At 40.8% G+C, this 26730-nt stretch overlaps 2 pseudogenes; both read right to left on the bottom strand.

The window, feature by feature from the left end:
- The window catches only part of LOC139423511 (VPS10 domain-containing receptor SorCS3-like), a 391895-nt pseudogene that overhangs the window by 115502 nt on the left and 249663 nt on the right, over positions 1-26730 (bottom strand).
- Positions 1-26730, bottom strand: part of LOC139424133 (VPS10 domain-containing receptor SorCS1-like) — a 171627-nt pseudogene that overhangs the window by 98015 nt on the left and 46882 nt on the right.

The raw sequence follows: 26730 nt of genomic DNA, 5'->3' as shown, positions 1-26730 counted from the left end.
GCTCTGCCACTGTGGCCACCACTCCAATCTCTTTCTATTATGGCTTCCCTCCTCCCTGCCTCGTACCGACTCTCATCCCCATCATTACACTGTGATGAACTTCTGATGACGATCATCCTTTCAGAGAGACCAGTGGGAGTCATTTTCTGTCACTGAGGATTTGAGAGGCCTGATGAATACAAATGGAATAGGAAATTATAGAGGATAAGGTTTTGTTGTTATTTCCTCTTTGTATGCACACCTCAGATGTAATGTGGCTGTTCGCGTGACATGTCTAATAATCAGGATATTTTATCTTATGAGTTTTGAGGGTACACTTGGTCCATTTCTATTGTAGCTATTGGACATAGGCTTTATTAAAACAAGAATCACATTTACCTCTATTACAGTACCTTGAACATTACTTTAAAAAACATTATCATACAGGGCACACAGCCAACATTATCCATATAGGAAAGAAAATGGTCCTGTGAGAAACATAGCTAAGAAGGCTACACATGAATTTGAAGTTTTAACAAGAACAGACAATTTCACATTGTAATTGTTTCAGCTGGTGTGTGAATCTACTTTAGATTCAGAACGGTGCTGTGCAGACAGAATTGAATTCCTCATCGTTACTACCCTGTTCATCATGCAAAGGCACAATACAAAGAGACAACAAGTCGGGACAATGAATATAGATTAAATCGGAAATATTTGCACAACTAATTACCTCCAAATGCTTTCCCAGTAAACAAAATGACAAGCTCCTGCAATATCACCGCCAGAGAGCTGTTAAAACATAGCATAATGATTCCATTCACACCCAAATTAATGAAAATGTTTTTAGAAACCTGTGAGCAACTGACAAATGATTGAAATGTCAAATCGATGCATGAAAAACAGCTAGGCGGGGAAATAATTATACACAGAAGAAGTGTTGCTGCATAGCAATCAAGGACGGAACAGATGTTTGTTGAAACGTGACGTGGGTACAAGTTCACAGGAGTTTTTTATTTTAGGACTTATAGAAGTGCTAGTACCGCATCTAAACACCGGAGGTAAAACAACAATCATAAAGTACCTCTGAAGGCACAAAAAGATCTGGTGATTTATTCCTACTAATGTTTTATTAATACAGACGTCTGCCTGAGGGGGAAACATTGCCTTTTCTCACCGCCACACTTCCATTTGAAGATATCAATTACTCTCTAATGACACCTCATCAAGCCTGACGGACTACAAGCTCCTACCAGCTTCTAGGCTGAACTTTAGTCTGAAGGTCAAATTCAGATCAGAAACTGCTGATGGAAAGTAAAAGGCAGTACAGTTACAGTGATTAAGGACATGTAACATGATGCTAAAAATGATATCTGATAGGCAGTCTTATTAATCTTGAATGGCAATCATGTTGTTTTGTGAGGTGTTCTAAGGTACTTAGGTATGAATATGTTCCTTAAAACTTCTTGGCACACCCATCCCGTTAGCGGTATCATTTCCGTCAACATCTGCTGAATTGCAGAGCGCCAAATTCAAATTAAATGACTAAAAATATTTAATTTTCATGAAATCACAAGTGCAATATATCAAAACACAGCTTAGCTTGTTGTTAATCCACCTGGCGTGTCAGATTTCAAAAAAGCTTTACAGCAAAAGCTATCCAAGCGTTTATGTTAGGACATCTCTCTCAGCAAACAAAACATTACAAACAGCTAGCAGCAAAGTAGATTAGTCACGAAAGTCAGAAAAGCAATAAAATGAATTGCTTACCTTTGATGATCTTCGGATGTTTGCACTCACGAGACTCCCAGTTACACAAAAATTGTTCCTTATGTTAAATAAAGATAATTTTTACATCCCAAAATTTGGTTGGTGTGTTTATTTCAGAAATCCACAGGCTCATGCAGGTCATGACGGGCAGAAGAAAAATTCCAAATAGTTTCCGTAAAGTTCGTAGAAACATGTCAAACGTTTTTTATAATCAATCCTCAGGTTGTTTTTACAATAAATAATCGATAATATTTCTACCGGACCGTAGCTTTTTCAATAGGAGAGAGAGAAAATGTCTGCTCCAAGCTGTTGCGCATGCAAATCTCTGCTGGCACCCAGCCATCCACTGATGCGATGTGATCGTTCTCGCTCATTTTTCAGAATAAAAGCCTGAAACGGTCTAAAAACTGTTCACACCATGTGGAAGCCATAGGGAAAGGAATCTGGTTGATATCCCTTTAAATGCAATGGAACAGGGAGATTCGTTTTTTCTTAGGCACTTCCTTGTTGGATTTTCCTCAGGTTTTCGCCTGCAATATCAGTTCTGTTATACACACAGACAATATTTTGACAGTTTTGGAAATTTTAGAGTATTTTCTATCCTAATGTGACAATTATATGCATATTCTAGATTCTGGGCCTGAGAAATAGGCAGTCTCATTTGGGTACATTTTTCATCCAAACATAAAAATACTGCCCCTACACTCAACAAGTTAATGAAGCAACAGTCTTAAGACTCAAGTCTCAAGAGAAGAGGCTAAATGTTCTATATAGTCGTATTAACAATGAGTCTCAATAGTGTTGTTTTCAGAGTTATAAACAATTAACATGTTCCCTACCTTTTAACAAGAAATTTGTGGAGTGGTTGAAAAATCAGTTTCAATGGCTCCAACGTAAGTGTATGTAAACTTCTGACTTCAACAATATACAGAGAATAGAGTCGGCCCGATAATTGAACCCTGTGGCACCCCCATAGAGACTGCCATTGGTCCGGACAACAGGCCCTCCGATTTGACACACTGAATTCTGTCTGCAAAGTAGTTGGTGAACCAGGCGGGGCAATCATTTGAGAAACCAAGGCTGTTGAGTCTGCCGATAAGAATGTGGTGATTGACAGGTTCAAAAGCCTTGGCAAGGTCAATGAATACGGCAGCACAGTATTGTTCCTTTATCGATGGTGGTTATGATATCCTTTATGACCTTGAGCGTGGCTGAGGTGCACCCATGACCAGCTCGGAAACCAGATTGCATAGCGGAGAAGGTACGGTGGGATTCAAAATGGTCAGTGATCTGTTTGTTAAGTTGGTGTTCGAAGACCTTAGAAAGACAGGGTACAATAGATATAGGTCTGTAACAGTTTGGGTCTAGAGTGTCTCCCCCTTTTGAAGAGGGAGATGACCGCGGCAGCTTTCCAATCTTTGGGGATGTCAGACGATACAAAAGAGAGGTTCACGTTATCGATCTGAATCTTTGCAAGTACACTGCTGGCATCTTGTGGACACTATCGGAATTACAAGCAGAGTGATGGCTGGAAATGGAACCTTTCTGGTGCATTTCAAAGATGGTGGTAGAATTATTATTATTTTTTTTTCCTTTGTATTTTCTTTTACCAGATCTATTGTGTTATATTCTCCTACATTCATTTCACATTTCCACAAACTTCAAAGTGTTTCCTTTCAAATGGTACCAAGAATATGCATATCCTTGCTTCAGGGCCTGAGCAACAGGCAGTTAGATTTGGGTATGTCATTTAGGTGAAAATTGAAAAAAAGGGGTTTAGCCCTAATAAACAAGAAGTTAAGCTTTCTGCCCATATCAGATATGTCTATGTCCTGGGAAATGTTCAACCTCATGCTAATAACATTAGCCTACGTTAGCTCAACTGTCACACCGGGGAGCCACTGATCCTATAGAGTTTTTAATCTAACTGCACTGTCCAATTTACAGTAGCTATTACATTGAAAAAATGCAATGCTATTGTTTGAGGAGAGTGCACAGTTATGAACTTAAATGGATTAATAAACCAATTAGGCACAATTGGGCAGTCTTGATACAACATCTTGAACAGAAATGCAATGGTTCATTGAATCAGTCTAACACGTTGCACATACACTGCTGACATCTAGTGGCCAATATCTAAATTACACCTGGATTCCTAAGTGATAAAATGGTTTTTCTCTTGCATTTCAAAGATGATGGAACATGAAAATATAAACATGTTTTTTTCTTTGTATTATCTTTTACTGGATCAAATGTATTATATTCTCCTACACTCATTTCATATTTCCACAAACTTCAAAGTGTTTCCTTTCAAATGGTATCAATAATATGCATATCCTTGCTTCAGGTCCTGAGCTACAGTCAGTTAGATTTGGGTATATCATTTTCGGAGAAAATTGAAAAAAAGGGTCCAATCCGTAAGAGGCTACGAAAGCAGAAAGGCGGTGGATGATCTTACATTCATCGAAGTTTAAGTTATCACATGAAGACAGTTACCAGCCACAGAACATGGATGTATAATGACTGTGTGCAGGTAACAAGACTATTTCAGAAACAAACTACAAACTGTCATTTCGATGCAAACTCCCCTATATTTTTTGATTCCTAGTTCCAGCTCCCATGCTGCTCAGGCAATTGAAATTCCTCTGATATTCCACTATGTAGAGACTAGCAGAACTCCATGGTAACGCAACCATCCTGGTCATTTATTTTATTTTGAACACCCTGTCTACCCCGATACCACCAGCACAGCACAAAAGGGGCATTCAGACAAATCCAATCTAGCAACCTTCCACTGTTCGGGTTCATTCTGCTGGACCAGAGGCTAGGAAAACAGACCCCTGACCAAGGCCGCAAACCTTGACCACTCTTGCCACAGTGGGTGGTTGATGGGGAGAGTTTGGTACTATACAAGGAAAGAGGTTGTGAACCCACCCTCAAGTACTAAATGGATCATTCCAACTCTATTCTGCAGCTAAAACATATTTCTTCACTTCCTTTGCTTTTAACCTCAACGCAATCCATCATTCTTCCCACCTCGGCTCATGGCTCCGCTGGATTTCACTCATGTTAGGTGTGTGCCATAGCAAAGTACTTATTCTCATCCTCTATCTAACCTTTTTCTCTCTCTCTCTCTCTTCCCCCTGTACTTTTGGCCTGTGATAATAAAAAAGAGGAGAAATGCTTTGCGAGCCACCTGGAGTACGACTGGCCTCTTTATTAAATAAAAACGTTGAAGGGAAACTCCACCACATTTTCATTATCTACTGCACAATACTAATGTCAAAATATGTGAAAAAAAGTGCATTTCTAAGTTTTGTAGAAAAAAAATTACATTTTAAAAGTTTCACCCGATGACGTCATCAAAGTTTGTGAGCATCTTAAAAACAGTGATTTTCAAACACTATGAGATATGCAGTGACGTGGGGAGCAAATCACAGGTTTTTACTTTTAATGCTACCCTGTGATGTCATGGAGAAGTCTTTTTTTAGGACTTTACTTCTGGGCTGTTATCACATACGTATGTAGACACTGGTTTGGTGCTGGAGATTATGAAAAGTGGTGGAGTTGCACTTTAACAAATTGAGGTTAAATATTACACAAAAAGGAACATTATCAAGATGAATCTGCATGTTCTGTGAGAAGAGAAACTGTTTATTACCTCATATTGCCAAGGATATGGAGGAGATTCTAAATGGAGGAGGCGTGTGTGTGTGTGTGTGTGTGTGTGTGTGTGTGTGTGTGTGTGTTCTTAAATGTATTGTTAAATGTGTGTGTGTGTCTGTTAAAATGGAGTAGATGTCTGTGTCTAGGTCACAGAGGCTGCCTCACAAAGCAATATTCATGTCCTTAAGAAACACAGCAGCCACAAAGGAGTATTAAACTAGGGCAGAGAATGGCAATGCATCAGTGCACCTGTACAACATCACACATCAAACTGGAAATGACTTGCCCTCCCTTGATCTCAAAATACAGAATTATATGTAAAAAATATTTTGTGCATGTGTTTGCCATATAAATAATTAACCACTTAACTACTATACCTTAATGAATACTCCAAATACTTACGAAAGTCTGAGGGCATTCATTTGATGTTAAAATAACCAATTGGGTTAAGGGAGTGTTAGTTACTTAAGAGCCTGCAGCTAAATCACCTTCAGTCATTACTCCTTGACAACTAAATGTACGAACAAGGAAGGAGTCATAGAGATACAGTGCCTTGCGAAAGTATTTGGCCCCCTTGAACTTTGCGACCTTTTGCCACATTTCAGGCTTCAAACATAAAGATATGAAACTGTATTTTTTTGTGAAGAATCAACAACAAGTGGGACACAATCATGAAGTGGAATTGGATTATTATTATTTATTGGATATTTCAAACTTTTTTAACAAATCAAAAACTGAAAAATTGGGCGTGCAAAATTATTCAGCCCCTTTACTTTCAGTGCAGCAAACTCTCTCCAGAAGTTCAGTGAGGATCTCTGAATGATCCAATGTTGACCTAAATGACTAATGATGATAAATACAATCCACCTGTGTGTAATCAAGTCTCAGTATAAATGCACCTGCACTGTGATAGTCTCAGAGGTCCGTTAAAAGCGTAGAGAGCATCATGAAGAAAAAGGAACACACCAGGCAGGTCCGAGATACTGTTGTGAAGAAGTTTAAAGACGGATTTGGATACAAAAAGATTTCCCAAGCTTTAAACATCCCAAGGAGCACTGTGCAAGCGATAATATTGAAATGGAAGGAGTATCAGACCACTGCAAATCTACCAAGACCTGGCCGTCCCTCTAAACTTTCAGCTCATACAAGGAGAAGACTGATCAGAGATGCAGCCAAGAGGCCCATGATCACTCTGGATGAACTGCAGAGATCTACAGCTGAGGTGGGAGACTCTGTCCATAGGACAACAATCAGTCGTATATTGCACAAATCTGGCCTTTATGGAAGAGTGGCAAGAAGAAAGCCATTTCTTAAAGATATCCATAAAAAGTGTTGTTTACAGTTTGCCACAAGCCACCTGGGAGACACACCAAACATTTGGAAGAAGGTGCTCTGGTCAGATGAAACCAAAATGGAACTTTTTGGCAACAATGCAAAACGTTATGTTTTGCGTAAAAGCAACATAGCTGAACACACCATCCCCACTGTCAAACATGGTGGTGGCAGCATCATGGTTTGGGCCTGCTTTTCTTCAGCAGGGACAGGGAAGATGGTTAAAATTGATGGGAAGATGGATGGAGCCAAATACAGGACCATTCTGGAAGAAAACCTGATGGAGTCTGCAAAAGACCTGAGACTGGGACGGAGATTTGTCATCCAACAAGACAATGATCCAAAACATAAAGCAAAATCTACAATGGAATGGTTCAAAAATAAACATATCCAGGTGTTAGAATGGCCAAGTCAAAGTCCAGACCTGAATCCAATCGAGAATCTGTGGAAAGAACTGAAAACTGCTGTTCACAAATGCTCTCCATCCAACCTCACTGAGCTCGAGCTGTTTTGCAAGGAGGAATGGGAAAACATTTCAGTCTCTCGATGTGCAAAACTGATAGAGACATACCCTAAAACTGGTTAAAAGCGACTTACAGCTGTAATCGCAGCAAAAGGTGGCGCTACAAAGTATTAACTTAAGGGGGCTGAATAATTTTGCACGCCCAATTTAAAAAAAAGTTTGAAATATCCAATAAATGTCGTTCCACTTCATGATTGTGTCCCACTTGTTGTTGATTCTTCACAAAAAATACAGTTTTATATCTTTATGTTTGAAGCCTGAAATGTGGCAAAAGGTCGCAAAGTTCAAGGGGGCCGAATACTTTCGCAAGGCAGTGCATTTGGAAAGCCCCTTTCTGTGTCTACTTAGTGTGTATCCTCATCTGATGTCCATGCGCCACAGACAATCGCTGTTTCACAAAGAGACCGTTTGGGACTCTCCTCTATCATCATGCATTCTTAACCAGGTTCCAACGATGACTAGCCAAGATACAGTCATCTGACATTGTTTTTTTACTCTTCTTTTTCTTCTTTTTTTTTTACTTCTTCACAGCAGAATCTGTTGTACTGTAGATTCCTGGTTCGATTCCAATAACAAAGTGTGATGCACAATGGAACCATTTGAATAATTAGATTTGCGTAATGACAGATGTGGTGATGAGGATGGAGTTTGTTTAGTTATTTGAATGTCCATGACATCACAACATTAAGGGCATATAATGCAGTATGAAGGATAGATTATTCTCTTTTTGATGTGGATCAGAGATTTATGTCAAATGGCATTACCCCCTAAGCCCATACTATCCACAAATCAGCCATTCAATATCCCATGATCGCCTAATTTAAATGTCACTGATTTCCTTGTCTGGAAACAAAGCAAAATAAAGCTACACTGAAAAACACATTGCTGTGTACATTCAACCAGATGGGGAAATAGATGAAAGGCAATGAAAAATAACTATTGAAAACACCTTATGAGACCTTTCTGAGACACTTGCTTCTCTTTAGCCTCAAAGTAGAAGAAACAAAGAAAATCCAAGACAAAATCAAAACAGTTTAGTTAAAAGACTTTTGTGTTAAAGTCAAATGAAGGAGAAAGACACAATCCCTCTCATGTACCTCATTACTGGGATCTGGAGCGTTCTTTACCCGACTTAGCTAGACCCGTCAGCTGTCAAACACCTGCTTTCCATGTCTGCGAGACAGAGACAGAAAGACAGGAGCGCCTTAAAAGGGCAAGTGCAACCAGTCAGCGTGACTGCGAGACTGCAACACTTCCAAAGCAGCTGACATCAATATGAATATGTTGCATCCCAATGAGTACGAATTCAGAAGTGATATCAGCAACAAAAGCGTGATGAAGGCTGCAGGTATTTAATGTAGATTAAAGAGTTTTAGAGTAACTTCTAGGTTCTGTTGTCACTAAAACACATTCAACACTGTGAATTACAGTGACCGACTTTCACAGAATAAAACATTTTTGCGTCAGTTTTTATTCCTTTTTACCTGAGCTGAAATCTCAGAGGAATTCATTTGTTTTACTCTGGGTGAGTGTCTCTTGTTAGTCGGGGTATAATTGTGACTTGTCACTCAAGCTAACACCTGTCCCACAAGAGGTTTAATGAATATGTTCCTCTCTGTCATTTAGTCAATTGCATTAATAATTTTCACATCTCAATGTGGACCTTGATGGTGCTATCACACCTCAGTGCACCCTCCCTAACTTTGCATCAGTGCCTGTTTAAAATAAAAACAATGGGGAATGAATAATGAATGTCATTATACAATTGTGAAGATTATGAACAATAATACCATGTAACCTGATAATAATGTTAACTTTAAAAAATAATGTCTTTATGACCATTTGATGACAAATTCATATTCTAAAAAGTATGTCTACTTGTGCAGAATATTTTGCTGGTAGGAACATGGGGGCGATTTGTCTTGTTAGTCGGGGTAAATTATATTCTAACCCCTGTGGCTCTCCCTTGTTCTGCCAAGCAAAATTGCTCCCAGTTAATCTCCTCAACAACTAGGCCTATAAACAATGAAGAATTCAACAGACACATCTCTCCTCCTTCTAGAGTGAAAAGGTTGAACTTAGCCCTGAGCAGCGTTGTCAGTACTTCGTGCTTCAACAATTTGGTAACTATCTCTGTTTTGGCAACCTAGCAGAAGAAGGGATGAGAAAAAGTACATCTTGCAGGACTGTGTTTTTTGTATTATTTAGTTTCCCAGTCTACTGCTAAATAAGTTAAATGTGAATGAAAGAGATGGAAAATGGGAACATGTAGCAGTTTCAGGGCCACAACAGGCACCCAATTCATATGGCTCACCCTGGGTGACTTGATCTCACATTTAACCACTGCAAAATTAAATGTAGCTTGAATGTCAGCATGACAATATGAACTCACCGTGTGAACATGCAGAGTAAACGCAACAAAGGACTGACAAGGCTCATTTACAAATGCTCCATAATTTCTTCACATATTCAGTGCATGTATATTACAGCAGCAAATCCCTACGCGAGAAGTCACCAGAGTCCAGGACTGTGGAAAAATAGGTCCTACTCACAACTTTGTTTGAAACAGTAATATAATTAATGTTTGCATTCCTTTGTTGTTACTGTTGCTGTGGAAGCACTCTGGGAATCGCTCAAGATGGTTGATTTCATTGGAGCTTTTCTATTTTCATGAAATCTCAGTGATGTATTTGCCATTCATCACTTTAATACTGGGGGGAAATATCCAAGGGTGAGTTTGACCTCTATGTCCTTCATCAAACAGGGATATACAGAACAAACATTTCACACTTCTTTTTGAAAACCTAAAAAAATGACTATTTTTGGTCTTTGCTCTCAATTTCCCGCTGTGGCGCAGATCTATGAACCTGCCAGTAGGCTGTATGCACGCCTGCAATGCACGCCTGCAATGGCATTCACTTCCTCTGGCTTCCTGGAGAGTATCACTGCTCATTACCCTCAGTGCACCGTTGTACCCCTGGGCTCCTCTCTCGGCCCTCTGTTTTTTCTCACTCGACGCCCTCTCACTGGGCCATCTCGCTGCCTTTCCCAGTTTCCTCCTATCACTCCTATGCAGACAATACTTATGTACTTCTTCAACATGTTTCAACATCAACATTTTTCCGCTCTTTGTTTTTTTCCTCTGTCCTTCTATCATGCTGGTCACAGACTCTCCTCCTGTTCGTCTTTGCCAACCACCTGAGGGTGTCCTCCACCTCCTTGCTGTCCTCTCTCACATTAAACCACATTTACATCCTCTCTGAGTAGTTTCTCTTTTCCACCTCTACTCCTTTGTCAATTTCAAAGAGTGAATATTGTGTTAATATTGTGTTTAAATATCACTAAATAATATCTCCATCTAGAGTTGAAAATGACCTTAAACCCACTCTATATTTCTACTGTGCTACACTCTGATATGAAAAACACACAATACAGATTCTTAGAAGTCTATTTACAAGCTCAGACACATTTGAAGTTCTTGAGATGCGTCTTGCCAAGATACAGTATATTTTTGTTTTAATGATCAGACTGATTCAGAGAATGATAAACTTAATGGATTAAATGTAGACTTTGGAGACAACACCAAGACAACATCAAGGGCGGGTTTAGCTTGCATGTCTATGGTCTTACGCAGCCTTACACTCCCAAGTCAATTCTACAATCCAATCAGAGAGATATAAAACCAAGCCACTTCCATACACCAACTTTCTGTCACGGTCGGCTTCCTGCCCAAACCATGTCAGGAACATGGAGAGAAAGGCTTTGGGAGCTCCATGCCTCTGGCAAACTGGGAGCCATGGCATTTCAACATGTATTCCCCTGAAAGGTAATTCATTGGATTTAGGAACAGATGGTGTGAGCCATTTAAAAAAAAAAAAAAATTATTTCACCTTTATTTAACCAGGTAGGCTAGTTGAGAACAAGTTCTCATTTGCAACTGCGACCTGGCCAAGATAAGGCATAGCAGTGTGAACAGACAACACAGAGTTACACATGGAGTACACATTTACCAAGGGGTTTGAAATGGGAATGTCAATGCATTCTGTTTTCCTTGTCATATAGGAAAAAGTGGAATCGTCAGAGACGTAATGAACTCTCGGTACACACTTGTACACTTGTGCGTGTCATTCTCAATCTTTCATAAGTTGAGAGTTGTGATCATTTTGCATAATCAGAGTTCTTCAGCAAAGAGTCTTCAAGCAAGCCAATGTATTGCTCTTCATTCATATACTGATTATATCAGCATGGTTCTTTAGTTGAGAATTTTGAAGAAACAGATATATCTCTATACGTAGATATTAACTGTTTGGATTCATCATATCTCTCATGAGTTGTAGTAATTTCACATCACCCTTGTTCTCCAGTAAAGAATCTCAAAGACACTGGATCTTTAGTGTAGCTCTAGTAGGACAATTCCGGCTGAACTTCTCAGAGTCAAATGGAGAAGAAACTACTGGACTGTCCATTTGTGTCCCATTTTAATGAAGTGACTAAACATTGCCTTGGGCTTGAATGTGAGTAGAACATTAATGAATCCATTACGTTCACAAAAACTACTTTCATGTTCAACTGCTGAGACCCAAGATTCTCTCTCTCCGTTTGTAAGAGAACTATACTTTGTGGTTGTACAAAGGAGATGAGAGAAGGACCCAAAATGTATTGTGAATCAAAATCCATGGTGGTAATATGGTGAAGGCATTCAATGGCTGATGAGTGTAATAAAAATTTTTTAAGGCCTGTTTAATAGAATACATCTTAATAAACTGTCATGTACTGTCTTTAACAGCACAATAAGCCTGGGCAAACAAACCATTTCAACAAGTTAATTGGTTTCCTCAGAACCTTCTCCATCCAATAGTGTAAGAAAATGTTGCATCACATTGTTATAATGTAAAAATACTTGTATTGCCTTTCTTGCCTCAAGTACTGTGTCCTTCTTCACTTCTAACAACACTCTACTACTTTCCAGGCAACAACCTTGAACCCCGGCCCACTCCCTCCCTCTCTATTCGCTCCGATCATATCCTCACCATTGTGTTTTAGTTGGTGTTCCCACACTTTTGTCATAGCCAATGTGGTCTTCTCTTTGCATCCTCAACAGACTTATTTTGTTTTTCACACCTCTGTTTCTAGCTCCCACTCTCAGGATCCCCCCGGCCGGTTGAAAGCCGGCAGACGGGCTGCATTCCCTCCGAAACCAACATGCAGTAGATCCAATCAAGTTTCTTCAGTTTTGATTGCCATCTCTCCAGATCCCCTCGTCATCCCACCTTCATCACACATCTCAACACCTCAACCCTTAAATCCTCATATTTTCTCCCAACTCTTACACAATATGAACCATCAATACCCGTCGGAGGTGCAATCCAATTTGTTTTCTTCTTTCTCATCTCTCCAACCGTCTCCTCTCTCCCCTGTTCCCTCCATCCCACCACCTGCTCCACTTCCATCTCCCCTCTCTCCACTTGTTTTTCACTTTCTGATGAGGATTCCTCCTCATCTACAGTGGGGCAAAAATGTATTTAGTCAGCCACCAATTGTGCAAGTTCTCCCACTTAAAAAGATGAGAGAGGCCTGTAATTTTCATCATAGGTACACTTCAACTATGAAAGACAAAATGAGGAAAAAAAGTCCAGAAAATCACAATGTAGGATTTTTAATGAATTTATTTGCAAATTATGGTAGAAAAAAAGTTTTTGGTCAATAACAAAAGTTTCTCTCAATACTTTGTTAAATACCCTTTGTTGGCAATGACAGATGTCAAAAGCTTTCTGTAAGTTTTCACAAGGTTATCACATGCTGTTGCTGGTATTTTGGCCCATTCCTCCATGCAGATCTCCTCTAGAGCAGTGATGTTTTGGGGCTGTTGCTGGGCAGCACGGACTTTCAACACCCTCCAAAGATTGTCTATGGGGATGAGATCTGGAGACTGGCTAGGCCACTCCAGGACCTTGAAATGCTTCTTACAAAGCCACTCCTTCGTTGCCCGGGCGGTGTGTTTGGGATCATTGTCATGCTGAAAGACCCAGCCACGTTTCATCTTCAATGCCCTTGCTGATGGAAGGAGGTTTTCACTCAAAATCTCACGATACATGGCCCCATTCATTCTTTCCTTTACACGGATCAGTCGTCCTGGTCTCTTTGCAGAAAAACAGCCCCAAAGCATGATGTTTCCATCCCCATGCTTCACAGTAGGTATGATGTTCTTTGAATGCAACTCAGCATTCTTTGTCCTCCAAACACGACGAGTTGAGTTTTTACCAAAAAGTTATATTTTGGTTTCATCTGACCATCTGACATTCTCCCAATCTTCTTCTGGATCATCCAAATGCTCTCTAGCAAACTTCAGACGGGCCTGGACATGTACTGGCTTAAGCAGGGGGACACGTCTGGCACTGCAGGATTTGAGTCCCTGGCGGCGTAGTGTGTTACTGATGGTAGGCTTTGTTACTTTGGACCCAGCTCTCTGCAGGTCATTCACTAGGTCCCCCCATGTGGTTCTGGGATTTTTGCTCACCGTTCTTGTGATAATTTTGACCCAACGGGGTGAGATATTGCGTGGAGCCCCAGATCGAGGGAGATTATCAGTGTCTTGTATGTCTTCCATTTCCTAATAATTGCTCCCACAGTTGATTTCTTCAAACCAAGCTGCTTACCTATTGCAGATTCAGTCTTCCCAGCCTGGTGCAGGTCTACAATTTTGTTTCTGGGGTCCTTTGACAGCTCTTTGGTCTTGGCCATAGTGGAGTTTGGAGTGTGACTGTTTGAGGTTGTGGACAGGTGTCTTTTATACTGATAACAAGTTCAAACAGGTGTCATTAATATAGGTAATGAGTGGAGGACAGAGGAGCCTCTTAAAGAAGAAGTTACAGGTCTGTGAGAGCCAGAAATCTTGCTTGTTTGTAGGTGACCAAATACTTATTTTCCACCATAATTTGCAAATAAATTCATAAAAAATCCTACAATGTGATTTTCTGGATTTTTTTTCTCATTTTGTCTGTCATAATTGAAGTGTACCTATGATGAAAATTACAGGCCTCATCTTTTTAAGTGGGAGAACTTGCACAATTGGTGGCTGACTAAATACTTTTTTGCCCTACTGTATCACTGCAACAATGACTATTATTAACATTCCTTGCCTCCAGAACTGACTGTTGACTGTCAGCGCTTTAACCCTTGGCCCTCCGCAGTCGTTTTGGCATTTATTGTTCCCCCATTTTTCTCCAGTCATAGTTGGTATTGTGAACTGAAACTCTGACTATGAAAAATAAACTGCTTATTCAGATTTACATATTAATTTGATAACTGGCTGATCAGCCACAGCTGATTCAGAAAACTAGAGTTGTTCAACAGACTTGAAGTAGGTCCAATTTGAAAGTAGTTGATTTGTCTAAATTACTTTCTGACAATAATTGTCCTTTAGATAAAGTTTGTCAGGATGTCAGGACAACAAAAGAACCCATGTGAGTACGGGACTCAATGTGAATATATGAAATTGTTTTTTTTTTTCACAGAGATGCAGGTAACTTTCTCCCCATGTCTCACAACAGTGCATTGTGGGATTTCATTTCTTACTGAAGGAAAACACAGATTGCATCAGAATGAGGTCTTTACAACTAAATGGCCCTTGAACATTGTGGCCAGACCTCTTATAGGAACCCTAAAAGAGAAAAAATCTTCCCTCTCTCCCTTTTTCTCTTCAAAACCTCCAGTGTGGACATATTTTAGATTTGAGGAGAGAAGTAATAGGCTTAGGATGGCAATGTCAACCTTCTCTCAATAATTGAGTTGATGATGAGTTTAAGTCATGTCCTTATTGATTTCGGGGTTATAATTCTAGCTGGACGTCATGTTTTCGATAATCTATATCATTTGGCATCTTGTCTTTTGCCTCCGTGGGGAAACGTTTTCAAATGAACATGTGGACAAATGGCTGTGAGGAGATGAATGTCACTGCAATTAATTCTCTCATTGTCAGCGAGGGATTTCATTGGCATATTCTCCATGATGGCCAGACAATCATGATACACTACTCCAGCTCATTGTGACACGCTCTGACATTATCAATACGAGATGAGGTAATGTTGAACACTGCTTAATTGCTAAAAGAAACACGGACGGTCAACACATGAGATACATACTGAAGTAATTAGATAATGCTGCTAAATCTTTAAAGCTGCAATATGTCACTTTTTTGGTCGACCCAACCAAACTCAAATAGAAATGGGTGTTATAGAACTGGCATTCTCATTGAAAGCAAGTCTATGAAGCGGTATATCTGTTCTATGTATGCTATTTCTATGCATCCTGTTCTTAAGTAAAAGTTTTTACCTCAGGTTTTGTACACCAGCTTCAAACAGCTGAAAATACAAGATTTGTGGTCATGGAACCTTTATTTCAAAGTGGTTTAGATTAGGGATGCACGATATATCGGTGAACATATCGGAAACTGACAATATTAACTAAACATGCCAACATCGGAATCGGCTGATGTCTAGTTTAACACCTATGAGCGAAACCAATGTCAAAGCTGACGTGCATACCTATATAACGTAGGTACAGTACATTACGTAATTACGGCACGTACAATTTGGAGCTACACGTGCAACACAGCATTCCTAACTTAGCCCACAATGTCTGCTGTGTGGATCGAGCAGACAACAAGTCGAGCAGTCATTTGAAAGAGTAAGATATTTTCAGCTCGACAACTCAAAGGCAAAATCCATTTAAGCCAAGATAATGGAATTCATTGCCCTTGACAATCAACCGTTATCTGCCGTGGGTGATGTTGGCTTTCACCGACTGGTCGAGCACCGGTAAACACTACCAAATGCTCTATTCTTCAGATGTTGCCCTACCAGAGTTACACAGTAATAGCGTCACTGCTATTAGCTTCACGACATACATAACGCCGTTTGGTTCTTTGCGTGTCAAAAATGATACAGGGGCTAAGCTTCCTGCCATCCAGGACCTCTACATCAGGTGGTGTCAGAGGAAGACCCTGAAATTGTCAAAGACCCCAGCCACCCCAGTCATAGTCTGTTCTCTCTACTACTGCATGGCAAGCGGTACCGGAGTGCCAAGTCTAGGAAAAAAAGGCTTCAACAGTTTTTCCCCCAAGCCATAAGACTCCTGAACAGGTAATCAAATGGCTACCCGGACTATTTGCATTGTGTTCCCCCCCAACCCCTCTTTTACGCTGCTGCTACTCTCTGTTTATCATATATGCACAGTCACTTTAACTATACATTCATGTACATATATACATACTACCTCAATTGGCCTGAAAAACCAGTGCTCCCAAACATTGGCTAACCGCGCTATCTGCATTGTGTCCCACCATCCACCACCTGCCAACCCCTCTTTACGCTACTGCTACTCTCTGTTCATCATATATGCATAGTCACTTTTTTATTTCACCTTTATTCAACCAGGTAGGCTAGTTGAGAAGAAAAAGCATAGCAGTGTGAACAGACAACAACATAGAGTTACACATGGAGTAAACAATAAACAAGTCAATAACACAGTAGAAAAAAAGAAAAAAGCAAGAGTCTATATACATTGTGTGCAAAAGGCATGAGGAGGTAGGTGAATAATTACAATTTAGCAGATTAACACTGGCGTGATAAATGATCAGATGGTCATATGCAGGTAGAGATACTGGTGTGCAAAAGAGCAGAAAAGTAAATAAATAAAAACAGTATGGGGATGAGGTAGGTAAATTGGGTGGGTTATTTACCGAAGGACTATGTACAGCTACAGCGATCGGTTAGCTGCTCAGATAGCAGATGTTTGAAGTTGGTGAGGGAGATAAAAGTCTCCAACTTCAACGATTTTTGCAATTCGTTTCAGTCACAGGCAGCAGAGAACTGGAACGAAAGGCGGCCAAATGGGGTGTTGGCTTTAGAGATGATCAGTGAGATACACCTGCTGGAGCGCGTGCTACGGGTGGGTGTTGCCATCGTGACCAGTGGACTGAGATAAGGCGAAGCTTTACCTAGCATGGACTTGTAGATGACCTGGAGCCAGTGGGTCTGGCGACGAATATGTAGCGAGGTCCAGCCGACTAGAGCATACAGGTCACAGTGGTGGATGGTATAAGATGCTTTAGTAACAAAATGGCTGGCACTGTGATAAACTGCATCCAGTTTGCTGAGTAGAGTATTGGAAGCTATTTTGTAGATGACATCGCCGAAGTCGAGGATCGGTAGGATAGTCAGTTTTACTAGGGTAAGTTTGGCGGCATGAGTGTAGGAGGCTTTGTTGTGAAATAGAAAGCCGACTCTAAATTTGATTTTAGATTGGAGATGTTTGATATGAGTCTGGAAGGAGAGTTTACAGTCTAGCCAGACACCTAGGTACTTACAGTGCCTTGCGAAAGTATTCGGCCCACTTGAACTTTGCGACCTTTTGCCACATTTCAGGCTTCAACCATAAAGATATAAAACTGTATTTTTTTGTGAAGAATCAACAACAAGTGGGACACAATCATGAAGTGGAACGACATTTATTGGATATTTCAAACTTTTTTAACAAATCAAAAACTGAAAAATTGGGCGTGCAAAATTATTCAGCCCCTTTACATTCAGTGCAGCAAATTGCAGTCCGCCACAGGATGTTTTTGTGCTGGTCGAGGGCAGTCAGGTCTGGAGTGAACCAAGGGCTATATCTGTTCTTAGTTCTGCATTTTTTTAACGGATCATGCTTATCTAAGATGGTGAGGAAGTTACTTTTAAAGAATGACCAGGCATCCTCAACTGATGGGATGAGGTCAATAGCCTTCCAGGATACCCGGGCCAGGTCGATTAGAAAGGCCTGCTCACAGAAGTGTTTTAGGGAGCGTTTGACAGTGATTAGGGGTGGTCATTTGACTGCGGACCCGTAGCGGATACAGACAATCAGGCAGTGATCGCTGAGATCCTGATTGAAGACAGCGTAGGTGTATTTGGAGGGCCAGTTGGTCAGGATAATGTCTATGAGGGTGCCCTTGTTTACAGATTTAGGGTTGTACCTGGTGGGTTCCTTGATGATTTGTGTGAGATTGCGGGCATCTAGCTTAGATTTTAGGACTGCCAGAACAAACGCTGAAGCTAGATGAGGGGCGATCAATTCACTAATGGTGTACAGGGCACAGCTGGGAGCTGAGGGGGGTCGGTAGCAGGCGGCAACAGTGAGGGACCTATTTCTGGAGAGATTCATTTTTAAAATTAGAAGTTCAAACTGTTTGGGTACGGACCTGGAAAGTATGACATTACTTTGCAGGCTCTCTCTGCAGTAGACTGCAACTCCTCCCCCTTTGGCAGTTCTATCTTGACAGAAAATGTTATAGTTGGGTATAGAAATCTCAGAATTGTTGGTGGCCTTCCTAAGCCAGGATTCAGACACAGCAAGGACATCAGGGTTGGCAGAGTGTGCTAAAGCATTGAGTAAAACAAACCTAGGGAGGAGGCTTCTGATGTTGACATGCATGAAACCAAGGATTTTTCGATCACAGAAGTCAACAAATGAGGGTGCCTGGGGACATGCAGGGCCTGGGTTTACCTCCACATAACCCGCGGAACAGAGGAGGAGTAGGATGAGGGTGCGGCTAAAGGCTATCAAAACTGGTCGCCTAGAGCGTTGGGGACAAAGAATAAAAGGAGCAGATTTCTGGGCGTGGTAGAATATATTCAGGGCATAATGCGCAGACATGGGTATGGTGGGGTGCGGGTACAGTGGAGGTAAACCCAGGCACTGGGTGATGATAAGAGAGGTTGTATCTCTGGACATGCTTGTTGTAATGGGTGAGGTCACCGCATGTGTGGGAGGTGGGCAAAGGAGGTATCAGAGGTATGAAGAGTGGAACTAGGGACTCCATTGTAAACTAAAACAATGATAACTAACCTGAACAACAGTATACAAGGCATATTGACATTTGAGAGAGACATACAGCTAGGCATAAAGTGATCGCAGGTGTTGATTGGGAGAGCTAGCTAAAACAGGTGAGACAACAACAGCTGATCAGCTAGCCACAATAAGGATCAGGCATAATAGTGGAATTTGCGGTTAGCCTTCAAAATAAAAGTTTGTCATTGACAGTGATGCAAATGAATACAAATAGTAGAATTATGCCATACTTTTTTATTTTGAAGGCTAACCGTGTGGCTAATCCTTATTGTGGCTAGCTTCACATAGATGGGTCCGACCATCATTTATCAAATAAGAACTGTCTTATAAATTAGGGTTATTTTAGATGATGACACCTAGCTATATAGTTAGCTAGCTAACTATAGCTACTGAAACAGATTGTTGTTTTGCTATGTTTTTGGGGAAGAACATTGTTTGCATCTACGAGCTAAATATATATATATATATATATTTTTATGACCAGCACTGTAGGTGCGCGAGATAACTTTACCAGCATCATAGCATACGTATCGATGAATTATTGTGACATATGAAATATGAGTGATAGTGTAATCAATGTGTAATAACTACGTAAAAAAAATGGTGAACAAGCTTAATTAACACGTCAAATCATGTTAAATAGTATACAGTATATCACAAAAGTGAGTACACCCCTCACATTTTTGTAAATATTTGAGTATATCTTTTCATGTGACAACACTGAATAAATTACACTTTGCTACAATGTAAAGTAGTGAGTGTACAGCTTGTATAACAGTGTATATTTGTTGTCCCCTCAAAATAACTCAACACACAGCCATTAATGTCTAAACCACTGGCAACAAAAGTGAGTACACCCCTAAGTGAAAATTTTCCAAATTGGGCCCAAAGTGTCAATATTTTGTGTGGCCACCATCATTTTCCAGCACTGCCTTAACCCTCTTGGGCAGGGAGTTCACCAGAGCTTCACAAGTTGCCACTGGAGTCCTCTTCCACTCCTCCATGAAAACATCATGGAGCTGGTGGATGTTAGAGACCTTGCACTCCTCCACCTTCCGTTTGAGGATGCCCCACAGATGCTCAATAGGGTGTAGGTCTGGAGACATGCTTGGCCAGTCCATCACCTTTACCCTCAGCTTCTTTAGCAAGGAAGTGGTCAACTTGGAGGTGTGTTTGGGGTCGTTATCATGTTGGAAGTCTGCCCTGCGGCTCAGTCTCCGAAAGGAGGGGATCAAGCTCTACTTCAGTATGTCACAGTACATGTTGGCATTCATGGTTCCCTCAATGAACTGTAGCTCCCCAGTGCCGGCAGCACTCATGCAGCCCCAGACCATGACACTCCCACCACCATGCTTGAATGTAGTCAAGACACACTTGTCTTTGTACTCCTCACCTGGTTGCCGCCACACACGCTTGACACCATCTGAATCAAATAATTGTATCTTGATCTCATCAGAACACAGGACATGGTTCCAGTAATCCATGTCCGTAGTCTGCTTGTCTTCAGCAAACTGTTTGCAGGCTTTCTTGTGCATCATCTTTAGAAGAGGCTTCCTACCGGGACGGCAGCCATGCAGACCAATTTGATGCAGTGTACGGCATATGGTCTGAGCACTGACAGGCGGACCCCCCACCCCTTCAACCTCTGCAGCAATGCTGGCAGCACTCATATGTCTATTTCCCAAAGACAACCTCTGGATATGACGCTGAGCACGTGCACTCAATTTCTTTGGTTGACCATGGCAAGGCCTGTTCTGAGTGGAACCTGTCCAGTTAAACCGCTGTATGGTCTTGGCCACTGTGCTGCAGCTCAGTTTCAGGGTCTTGGCAATCTTCTTATAGCCCAGGCCATCTTTATGTAGAGCAACAATTATTTTTTTTCAGATCCTCAGAGAGCTCTTTGCCGTGAGGTGCCATGTTGAACTTCCAGTGACCAGTCAGTATGAGGGAGTGTGAGAGCGATGACACCAAATTTAACACACCTGCTCCCCATTCACACCTGAGACCTTGTAACACTAAATAGTCACATGACACCGGGGAGGGAAAATGGCAAATTGGGCCCAATTTGGACATTTTCACTTAGGGGTGTACTCATTTTTGTTGCCAGCAGTTTAGACATTAATGGCTGTGTGTTGAGTTATTTTGAGGGGACAGCAAATATACAAGCTGTACACTCACTACTTTACATTGTAGCAAAGTGTCATTTCTTCAGTGTTGTCACATGAAAAGATATACTCAAATATTTACAAAAATGTGAGGGGTGTAATCACTTTTGTGATATACTGTATATTTTGACACGCAAAGACCCAAACGTTCCATAGCGAAGACCCAAACGGCGTTCCATAGAAATCCTGGTTGAGAATGAAATGACTGAACAAATGAACAACGAAACAGCACAGCAAGTAAATGAAAGAAATATGTTCTGATGATGTTTTGCTGGTAATGGGAACATACGTAAATGCCAACCAAATATGTTTTGGTCAGTATGGTGTGTGTGTGTAACCTTTAATTAACTAGGCAAGTCAGTTAAGAACAAATTCTTATTTACAATGACGGCCTACCCCGGCCAAATCCGGACTCTGCTGGGCCAATTGTGCGCCGCCATATGGGACTCCGAATCACAGCCGGATGTGATATAGCCTGGATTCGAACCGGGGACTATGGTGACGCCTCATACACTGAGATGCAGTAGCTTAGACCACTGCGTCCATGTGTGTGTGTCAACTATTTAACTGTATTAGAATGCTTAAAAGGCCAAAAAACTGTTAAATATCACTTATCGGTATCTTTTGTTTTTGGCAAGGAAAATATCAGATATCGGTATCGGCCAAAAATGTCATATCGGTGCATCACTAGTTTAGATGCTATAATGATTCTATACCCTATACTTGCTTGTTTTGTCACATAAACTGACATTTTGCAAACTATTAGAATTTTAGCAATCAGTAAATGGCAGAGCAATTTCTGCATATTGCATCTTTAATGGTTAGATGGAAGCCATTTCTACTATGGCGACCCTCGTGTGAGTCAAAATGTCCATTCTAAATTAATATAACCCTAATTTTGAGAATGTATGCATATACGTGTGCAATGATGGCTGACAGCTTTGCTTACTACGACATTGACACACCCATTAAAGCACAATTTCTGTGTGTTTAATTCATTTACATGGTTGGAAAACATTAGCAATTAGCATGACATGGCGATGAACACCGTAACATGCCTTGTCACTCATGCTACTGAGATTCCGAAGTACATTAATGCGGTGACTATTATTCTAAACTAAAAGTTCAGCACTGAACCTCTTAATCAAGATCTGTGTTGTGTTCAGCTGATTCATTGTTTTGAATTAGCATAACATCTCACTTTGCACAGGGAGTTGTATTGTAGGTGGTGGAGTACAATGATGTACACTGTCTGAGACCTCGTGTCTCAATCCTCTCTTTGTCACACATAATGTTTTATGATGGAATATAATGACAGATTCAGAGACCAAAATTATAATTTTAAAGCATTCTAGAGAGACAAAGCGATTGCATGGCGAGTGACACCCGGGTAAAATGTACAGATAACCCTTGGACCTAAAAATATCTAGCAAATTATCTTTCACAGTCTAAGATGGTATGTTATGATTTCTTAAACACTTAGACATTTTTGTCACTGCACATTGACACATTGTGACATTATTACTGCTATCCTTTTAAGGGAGAAGGGGGTGGGGGCTTATAATCTGAAATGTTACAAAACAAAACGTTCTCCATGACTGCCTGTGCAGAACATGGAACCATGACACAGGGTACAGAACAGCATCGTCATAGTTTTCCCTCCTGGAAAGTATAACCTGTGATACACTTTCTACCCTGCTTGGCAATTAAGGGAGATAGAGAGAGTTGTCTGCTTGGGACAACAGGGGTCGATCTATACCGCCAGACTGTCTCTTGCTCTCTGTAGAGTTTCCCTTCCACCGTCAAATCAAATCAACTGGGTACCAACTGGGCTCCAAACCCAAAGGTCCAGCCCTTCAAAGCTACAGTGGTTCCTCCTATAAAAGTTGTCATACTGTGGCACACCCTGCATGCTGCTGTAGGATTTTGTGGCATTTCATTTTCAACCATTTCTTCTGTTACTGCAAGTTATTGCTAGTTTGAGAAGCATTTGATAGTTTTCCATATAGGCATTACCAGGATTGATTTTAAGAAATTTGGCTTAATTAATTTGATACATATTATGGTGTTTCCATTCAGAGAATAATTGCCAGTTTGTAAATTCAGACCATTTCGCTCTCGGAGCACACACTGGACGTTAGGGCCGAGGAGTAGGGTTGATTTGAGCGTTCCTGGCCTTGCAACCGCAGTCAAGCTTGCCGTCGTTTTGAACTAATCACTAAAAAACAGTGCATTAGTGCATTTTTCACCCTGCCAGCTCCTATTAGTTCCATTGAGAACCGTTTCACCAACTTGCCTTCCTAACGTTCTATTCCCAGCTTACTGTTCAACATCACAAGGCTGTAACGACCGTTGGTGGAAGAAGGTGAGGACCAAGATGCAGCGTGGTAAGTGTTCATCATTATTTTTAATAAACTGAACACTAAATACAACAAGGAACAAAAGAAACAACCGAAACAGCTCCGTCATGTGCAAAACACACTAAACAGAACAGCATCGTGGGTGGCTGTTGTCTATGTGTGCACAGGGTCCCTGGTTTGAGCCCAGAAAGGGGCGAGGAAAGGGACGGACTCAAAACTGTTACACAAATTTACGAAAGCACCAGAATGTCCAATGAGAAACTATACCATTTAGCTAAACTCAGAATGCCGAAAATAATCAAGTCAATTAACATTGGGTAGTTAGTTAGCCTATATAGTTAATATACTGGCAAGTTTGATGTATCACTACTGACATTAGGTAGCTAGCTAACATATTGTCAACCAACACAACGTGTAAGGTAACATATGTGAAAAGTCATGGACTTTATTACATTGAGTAGCAAGCTACCCCTTGGTCGTTAGGGCAAATCTGGTCTGTGATAGGAAGGGGGGGGGGTTCACAACTTTTAAAGGAGGAACCACTGTATTGTCACTTTGGCACAGATTGTCCAGTGAAATATACAACTACATGATTCCTGAAAAACAGATTATGTGAGTATACCAACTGATCAGGTTTGCACCAGAGACAAACTTTCTCTCTCTTCAGAACCCCCCAGTACAGTAAGAAGTTTCTTAAAAAGGAAGGGAGGGGTGGGTGCGACAAAGATAGCTGTCTCTCTACAGTCGACACTAAGCATTTCGCTACACCTGCAAGAACATCTGCTAAATATGTGTGACCAACAAAATTTGATTTGCTCTAAGAATCGTTAGACTTCCTAAGATGACCCAAAACTGGTTCAATAAACAGACCTCGAAAACAGATTTCTGACCAATTATTGGTACTTTATATTGCGGTACTATTTCCAGTGTTATTTACCTAGTATTTACTAGGAAACTAGGTGGTAACCATGGGTACTTAAATGTACTTAAAAAATATAAACACAATTATTATGATGTTCAGTGGGGCTTCTGAACCAACATAATCACCGATACGTGTTTTACACATGTGATACTATACATCAGCATTGAGTCTGGTGTAATTGACAGAGAGCCGTAAGACAGAGAGCCGTTACATCCAATCATCAATACACTGCAGGTATTTAAGGAATCCTCAGACCTCTGTGCTCTCTCAGGGGAGGCCACGGTTCAATATCCACCACATCGATTTTTATTTCAAGCCCTGGCCACAAAACCTGAAAACATTTCATCTGCTTGATGAAATAATGATTCCAATTTCCTTAATAACTCCCATAAGAGGGGACCTCACAGGACCATGGGCAAGCACTGACAATTTTTTTACACACAAGTCACAATGGTTGAACTGAAGGACTGAATTGCAACCCCCAAAGCAATGCTAGTCTGTACTGCTACTTGCCTAGCTCAAATTACTGTAGTTCAGAAAGACGTGTGAAGAAACTGTAAACATCTGAGCGAGCAGACTGTCAGACAGTTCAATTTTGTCCTCCTCTCATTGTATGTGGCTGGCTAGCTGTACAATCTTTCCATCTGATTTGTAGCAGAATGCTTAATGTAATCTTTCCCCAGACCATTATGGGGTTTAAGGCGAGCCATCAGAGAGAAGATGGTGTCCGTGAGATAAAAACAAAAGGCTGGACTGAGACTCTGTCAATCCTCTCTATGCCCTAAAAGCTCTCTAACAAGATCAGGGATTGAGTTATCCCCATTGAGAATGAGGGAGACCTTATCTCTGAAACCAATTATGGAGTATTGCTTGAATAGTGTTTTCTAGGGGGAAGACTCACTCTCACAGCACGCAGACCCAGACCCATTTCAAAAAGCGTAGCAAGGCAAAAGAACAGAGATACCTTTTATCGTATTTATATTTTACTAGGGATGATATTAAACATGAAAATGCCATAACTCTGTACTTGTCTTCTAAGCATCCTATCTTTGGCGGGAGAAAACACTCTTGAGATTTTTTCCTGGCCCCTCGTTTGATAAATGAACAAGGCCAGTGAGAGAATAGAATACACTCTTAAGACTACAGTATATCTAATACTACTTGATATTAGATTAATAATAATTTGGTGGGTGCTGATATTCGTCCTATTTCACACATGTACAACTGTATTAATGCACGTGTGAATTGTAAATGTGTTTTTTGCATATCCCACTCTCCATTAGACACCCTGGAGACTGGGGTCATGCCCGGGTTCTATTAGTTCAGCATGACATTAGCTAATAAAGAAGAGGTGCTACAGGAAGGACAGTATTTAGTCCCGCCTTTCTGAACTGCAACATACAAGTGCAAGGATCTTATAGAAAGCATCATTTCAAAGATCATCATCCTTGAACCACATGATGTTGTCAATATGACCACCACTTCCATTGTTTTATTTCATGTCAACTTCATACTTCCACTCCATTAGGCCTACATCATATAAGACAGAGCTTGACTATGGGTACAAACTGAATCGGTACTGGGGACTGAACAGTACGCGGGCTGAACTGCGTTGGGACTATTTTAGGAAGAGGGAGAATTTTTTATTTTTTAATGAGTCACCTGTCAGTGGTTATCTAATGATGACACGCCTGTTGCTGTCTCTTGTTTTTTTTTATATATTTAGATGTACCATTTAGATTTGACCATTCACCTCACACAACTCTAAAGCAGGCTTCTCCTCAGGCCTACAGAGGGGGAGGAGATTAAACATAAAAGTCCAGGATAATCACAACTACTTCGTACCGAGTTGAATGGGAGCAGAGACGGCCAATCTGAAAGAAACAGAGAGTGAGAGATACAGAGATGTGATCTTTTTTCTGTAGTCGAGACCTGCAGCCCAGTTGAGTAGTAGAATTTGACACATACAGTCTAGTCTGACTTTTAATGAGCCAAGTTGCCGTAATTCAAAAGAACCTGGCTTGTGCCAAACATTCAAAGAGGAGAGAGTGTTCAGTCAAAACTCCAGGGGAGCTTGTGTCTGAATGATCCTTTTAAGCACATAGTAATAGGAGAAGAGAAGTAGGA

The sequence above is a fragment of the Oncorhynchus clarkii genome, chromosome 13 (assembly GCF_045791955.1).
Source record: "Oncorhynchus clarkii lewisi isolate Uvic-CL-2024 chromosome 13, UVic_Ocla_1.0, whole genome shotgun sequence".
NCBI classification, from domain to species: domain Eukaryota; kingdom Metazoa; phylum Chordata; class Actinopteri; order Salmoniformes; family Salmonidae; genus Oncorhynchus; species Oncorhynchus clarkii.
This window is presented reverse-complemented; position numbering and strand designations above follow the sequence as displayed.